This window comes from Sinocyclocheilus anshuiensis, unplaced genomic scaffold (assembly GCF_001515605.1).
Source record: "Sinocyclocheilus anshuiensis isolate Anshui unplaced genomic scaffold, SAMN03320099.WGS_v1.1 scaffold1170, whole genome shotgun sequence".
Taxonomy (NCBI): Eukaryota; Metazoa; Chordata; class Actinopteri; order Cypriniformes; family Cyprinidae; genus Sinocyclocheilus; species Sinocyclocheilus anshuiensis.
In genome coordinates, this window is record NW_015538055.1 from 3,509,784 (window position 1) to 3,516,700 (window position 6,917).

The following is a 6,917-nucleotide window of genomic DNA, read 5'->3' on the forward strand; positions in this document are numbered from 1 at the left end:
AGCAGACACACACACACACACACACACACACACACACACACACACACACCACATGAAACAGATGTGCATTCTTAAAGTTAAAGACACACATACAGGTAGCAAGAATACGCAAAGAGAGAACAGATGTTTTTACATAGACATACAGGAAACAGGCTGGCATTCAGGTAACACACACACACACACACACACACACACACACACACACACACACACACACACACACACACACACACACACACACACACACACACACACACACACACACACACACACACACACACACACACACACACACACACACACACACACACACACACACACACACACACACACACACACACACACACACACACACACACACACACACACACACACACACACACACACACACACACACACACACACACACACACACACACACACACACACACCACATGAAACAGATGTGCATTCTTAAAGTTAAAGACACACATACAGGTAGCAAGAATACGCAAAGAGAGAACAGATGTTTTTACATAGACATACAGGAAACAGGCTGGCATTCAGGTAACACACACACACACACACACACACACACACACACACACACACACACACACACACACACACACAAACAAACACATAAGAGTACTTGCAAAAGCACTTTAGAGTTGCTTTCAAACACTAATATTGAACAAAAAAGATTTTTGTTATGAACTGTATACACATATACCTACAAACATACATCAGAGATGCTTGCTATGATCTGAAGTTATAAAAGCATATAATAATATGGAAATGTGTGTGCGCATGTGTGTTTACTTAAATTACCCAAAAGTGAGCTAAATCGGACAAAATCCACAATAGGGACATCCGGAAACATCCTCAACATCCTTTACCAAAATGAAAACATTTGTTTTGGGGTTTTTTTCACAGACCTGCACTGTTATAATATGAATAATAAAAGGAAATAAAAAGATAAATAATTCCATTGTCACAAAGACAACAAACTAATTTTTATATATACAGTACTGTACACAATGTGTTTTTACTTATTCAATAATAATAAACATTTTATTTTAAACAAAATAAATTAAAACAATGAATAAAATAATCGTGCAAAATACAGAAATATTTATGGCCAATCATTTTAATTAATTCACTTCCCATTGGCATGTCACAAAACAGTGTTTATATATAAAAAAAAATTGTTTAAAGTTATCAACAAAGTTAGAAAATGGTTCAAATAAACTTTTAATATAAAAACAATTATTTAAATAATTTATTGGCATGTCACAAAACATACTTCATATATAAAAATGTGTTTATTTTAAACTTAAAAATAAAGTAAAAATAAATAAATAACATGATTTAAATTAACTTTTCACATTTTAATACAAAAAAACCAAATATTTAAATAATTTATATATTATTTATCATTTTATTTATTATTTATCATTTTTCCAAATCATGATGTCCCTAAATGTCCTCAAAGTAAGTCTTTGCCAGACTTAGCTCACTTCTGAAGGTCCCCAAACTACAGATAAGCGCCAACCGTGCGCACACACAGGAGCTTTGATTGCTCTTTGACCCAGTTTCTCTTTTCCCCCCTCTTCTCTCAGAGTAAGTGGTTCTTCTCTTTATCTCATCAAAATCAAGGGAATGAAGAAGAGTGTCTCTTTCTGAGCTACACACCGAGCGGAGACACACAAATGATGTGAAATCCTGTGTGCTTGAACCCTTTCAGATTCACATCAGCGTGTGTGTTTCATCTCACACACAGATACCCCAGCACACATCTCCTAATGGCTGGGGAATGTTGGGTATATACTCAAAGAATCTGTGGTTTTGTGTTGGACAGCGGTTGAGCCCACTCTGCTGAGCACGGGGGTCATTGACCACTACACTCAAGGGCCCTCTAGCGCACAATGGCGTGTTCCAGGACAATGTGAGCACTTGAGGAGAGAGAAAGAGAGATGGAGGAAGAGAAAGGAGAGGGACAGCGAGAGGTGCAGGTGTCTAAAGTGAAGAATTGAAAGGACCAAAGAGCTGAAACTCTCATTATTCGTTTACCAATAAGCCCTCTCTCTAAAAGTGGGGCGACAAGGTGAAAAAAATGCATAATTTGCTACAAGATTTCATTCATTGAACGTTTGAGGGGGTGAAAGGCTTGAAATGAAGAGGAAAATTACTCACCATGAGCACACACAAGAAAACATGATGCACACAAACACTGGCGCTGCTCCCAGAGTGGCCTATCTGGTCCCATTCCACACATTTACACCCAAAACAGCGGTTTTGGGCCACACTAATAGGGAGCTAAGATGTGGTCTTGCATTCAAACTGTCTACACCTAAAGCAGAGCATGCTAACTAATGCACCGCTGCTAAAAATATCAAAATAAGAGAAAATTTAGATCTAAGCATGACTAGTAGACCTTGTGAATTGGCTAGTCAGTTGTTGGACGATTAGTCGATAAGTTGACCGTGACCCATCCTGACTCCACATCAGCCCTTTAAACCTGTTGGTTTTTAACCAGGAATCGCTAATAATAAACAGCAGAAGTACCCAAAAATGTACACATTTAGTTGACAGCACTTTGTTCGTATTTTTGTCTCAGCAAAGCCATTCTAGCCACTTATTTTTCCCAGACCATCTAAAATAAAATAATATTATACAAATATAATGCGTAAATTCCATTTGCGTAATTTTATAATACATTCCAATAATTAAGTTTATATATACATATATATATACACATATATATATATATATATATATAGTTATATAAGGCATATAGCATATCCCCATTATCAGTTATATAAATTTATATATATATATATAGTTATATAAGGCATATAGCATATCCCCATTATCAGTTATATAAATTTATATATATATATATAGTTATATAAGGCATATAGCATATCCCCATTATCAGTTATATAAATTTATATATATATATATAGTTATATAAGGCATATAGCATATCCCCATTATCAGTTATATAAATTTATATATATATATATAGTTATATAAGGCATATAGCATATCCCCATTATCAGTTATATAAATTTATATATATATATATATATATATAGTTATATACATATTTATATTTATTATTATATAAATATCTATCTTTTATAAACATCATATTTTTAATAAACTAAAAAGCTGCATATATAAACACACACATACATACATTTATATATTAATTAAAAAGTTATACTAAAACTTCAAATAAAAGAAAATCTATATAATTTGAATATAATTTAAATCATACACACACACACACACACACACACACCATTTAAAAAGTTACAAAATAATAGAATTTAATTAAATTAAAAACATTAAAAAAATGCATTTATAATAACATTTAAAGATTTAAAAAAAATGAAATAAGCTTGTAATGGAACAAAGATGCTGAATTGCTTCAGATGTTCAAATACATTCTCAAAACTAGATGTATGACTCATAAACAAAGATTGAGATGCACAATGTTTGTTGGTTTGTAGGCAAGTTATGTAGCAACACATTGCTGACCAAGACATTTCAAACCAAAACAGCCTGTCAGTCAACTGAAATCCATCATGCTCTGAGACTTTACATGCACAGATATTATCACATCTGACGCCTACACACATGTGCACGCAGATATCATCTTCTAGAATCATCCTCTGCCCAAATACACATGGGGGCCAGGAAATGGCTTTTGCCCCCTGACCCTGTAACCTTAGCTCTGAGGTCAGGCCACATTTGTAGTAATTGCACTCTATCATATTTCGGGCCTGGAAAAAACGTGGCCAAGTAAACAAAACTCGGTGGACATGTGTCATCCATCCATCCGCTGGATAAGATCGCGGATCTGCAGAAGACAAACACTGGAGGATCACAAATCAGGGCTCAGGACGCACACGCAACCGTAAATTTAACCCAGGAGCCCTTTTTAGCCAGCAAGCCTCTCTTTAAAACAGCATCAAAATCTACCAGTGAGAATGTCCTGAAATATGTATTCCACACACACACACACACACACACACACACACACACACACACACACACACACACACACACACACACACACACACACACACACACACACACACACACACACACACACACACACACACACACACACACAGTGTCTCCTAGAGTAAATACTTTCCACAAGCCAGCAGCATCCTCCACCCACTGAGCACAGACCACCGACAGCAGACTAGAACAGAGTCACTGACAGACATATGCATATACGTACTGTTAATACTGTAAATGTGGCTTACTAAAAAGACAAAAATAAAGAGAAAGACAAAGGAGAGAGAGGCCATGGCCCTCTACTGGAATACTTCTGTCCTCACACAGTGTCTTTTTCAACCACTGCACTATGTGTTTTCAACTTACACTACCTTTAAATCACAATGAAATGAATGTATTAATGTGATGCACACAGAATGTACTCCTTATTTTGTTGCATTAGAATTAAAAATCTGTGCTTATGTTTTTTGGTAAAGCAACAAATCAACCTGTAGCTGACAACATTTGAAGTAGGCTAGTGTTCTGCAGTGTGAACACTCCATATACTCAATTTGAAACAGTCAAATTAAAAATAAATAAATGAATAAAAATAAAAATTGGGGGGAATTTACAGGAATTTCTTAGGATGACTTCCAACTAAAATATCTATCCATATATCTTACAGGTGTCTTACAGAGGAAAATATGTCCAAACCAATATCAAGTTCTGTCATACCTTGAAAAGGGATTAATATTTGCGTCTCTGCAAAGTCAAACTCAGGCCTACACTCTTAAAAATATAGGTCACAAAAGGAGGTTTTCACAGCAATGCCATAGAACAATTTTGGGTTCCCCAAAGAACCTTTTCAGTTCTTAAAAGAACCACTTTTTTCTTAGTGTGAAGATAATAATCTGAAGAACCTTTTTCCACTATAAAGAACCGTTTGTACAATAGAAATGTTCCATGGATTTTAAAGGTTCTTTATGGAACCATAGCTGACAATAAAAAGTAAAAGTAGCCAAAGTACTTAATAAAAAAAAAAAACACACAAGGTGCAACAGATGTGTAACACTTAGTGAATGACAGGCATTCCAATTCTGTGGAAAACCTTCTGCGGGTGCAGATTCTTGGTCAAACTGCGTTTCGTCATAATAATTGTGTGTTATCAAATATGTCTGTGAATATGGCTGCATCACCCCTCAGACACAGGCCTGAGCTCCAGTCCAACAGAACAAACCACAAACAACACTCTGCTTTCCTTCACTGCAAACATTTCAGATTATCTCTGTTTCCACTCATCCGTGTGACTTTAGTCTTGCATCCTTGTCCTTTAATTCTTCTTTTAACTTTCACTTTTTTCCTCTTACTTTCACTTTCCATATCCATCTGCATTTTACCGGCCTTCCTCATTTCTCTCTCTCCGTCTCTTTGGTTTGCTCTGTCCCTCCTGCATTGCTAGATTTGGGTTATTTTCCTTTTGTTTTCATATCTCTCTCCTGCTCTTTGTGAATTAGGCAGTAAATATTGACATAGACGCGTGGCGTCTGCTCAGCCAAATCAGTTGGAATTACCACATTAAACCAGGCGAGAGCACGAGGCAGACGGAGAGAGAAATCACGCTATCCTCCTGGATTTGTCCAAATTCAGCTGATGCAAAACAAGGAATTAATTTGGACTTGGGAGCGGTCTAATGCGGGCCTGCCGGGACCGCGTCCGCACTTGACAAAGATGAATGGCACCATTCCAACTGAATAGTAATTTCACTTTTTGTTTGCACTTATGTGTGTGCGGTCCCGTGAATACACACGGTGCTCTGGAACCGAAGCGAACGCGTACAAAAGCAAAGTCAGCCAATCCCGCAGAGGCTCCTACCTGTCCGTCACACCCAGGCATTGTTTACTAATCATCTGATCTTGATTGGTTTGAGAGCAGGGCTTGGGGGCGGAGTCAGGACAGAGGGGAAGGTTAAGTCTTAACCTTGAGGAGATTTGCTATCTATTCACAAGCAGGACTCTTATCCTCTAAAGCAAAAGAGAGATAGGGAGAACGGAGAAAAACTTTTTTTCAATCCGCTCGAGGGGTGTGTGGAGTGACACAAAACGTGTCACATTAAGAGAGTGAATCCACTGGAAGAAATTCAGACGAACACCCAAAAGCATAATCTTCGGCCCCGGCCGATAGAAATGGTAATTGCGGCAAGGATGGTTTTTTGAAGGCTGAGCCGTGCGCGGACAGAATGTCCATTTAGAGTAAAAGGACCCAACCACACAGGCCCTTCTCCTCCCTTTTGTTCCCCTCAACAGGCCTTCACATGTTTACGGAAAAAGAACCTTCAAATCCACTCAGCGTCCACAACACAATGTACCACCTAACCCTGGCTCACGGATGAGAGGATACGAGACGAGAAAAGAGAGGGAAGACTGGTGTTTTGGTTGGTTTTTATCGTAGACCAGTGGTTTCAGCTGGTTTAGCTTCAGGATATAGATTTGACATTGGACATCAAAATTGTCCAAAAAAGTTAGCATGAATAACGTTTAACAATTTGCAAAAATATTCATTCAAACGTGACAGAAAAATTTTGTAAATTTAAATGTATGTGTATATATATATATATGAAGAGTTTGGTTCCAAAACGCGATAAACGCCATTTTTGAAAAAATTGAGTTTCTGCCAAAATCAGTATTGTATCTGGTCGGTATGTGATTAATAGTAAATCTCCATCACGTGCTTTCAGATGGAGCGTCATTTAATACACAGAGCCGTAGATCACTGCTATATCGAGTTCATAATAGCAGATGAGTCGCATTCGATTATGAACGCGATATTGCGTAGCTTGTCAGTGTCAGTGTTTTTATTTATGCCATTAATGTTTTTGTTAATACAGCGTATAGCACTAGTCAACTAAATGAATGTAACATGGC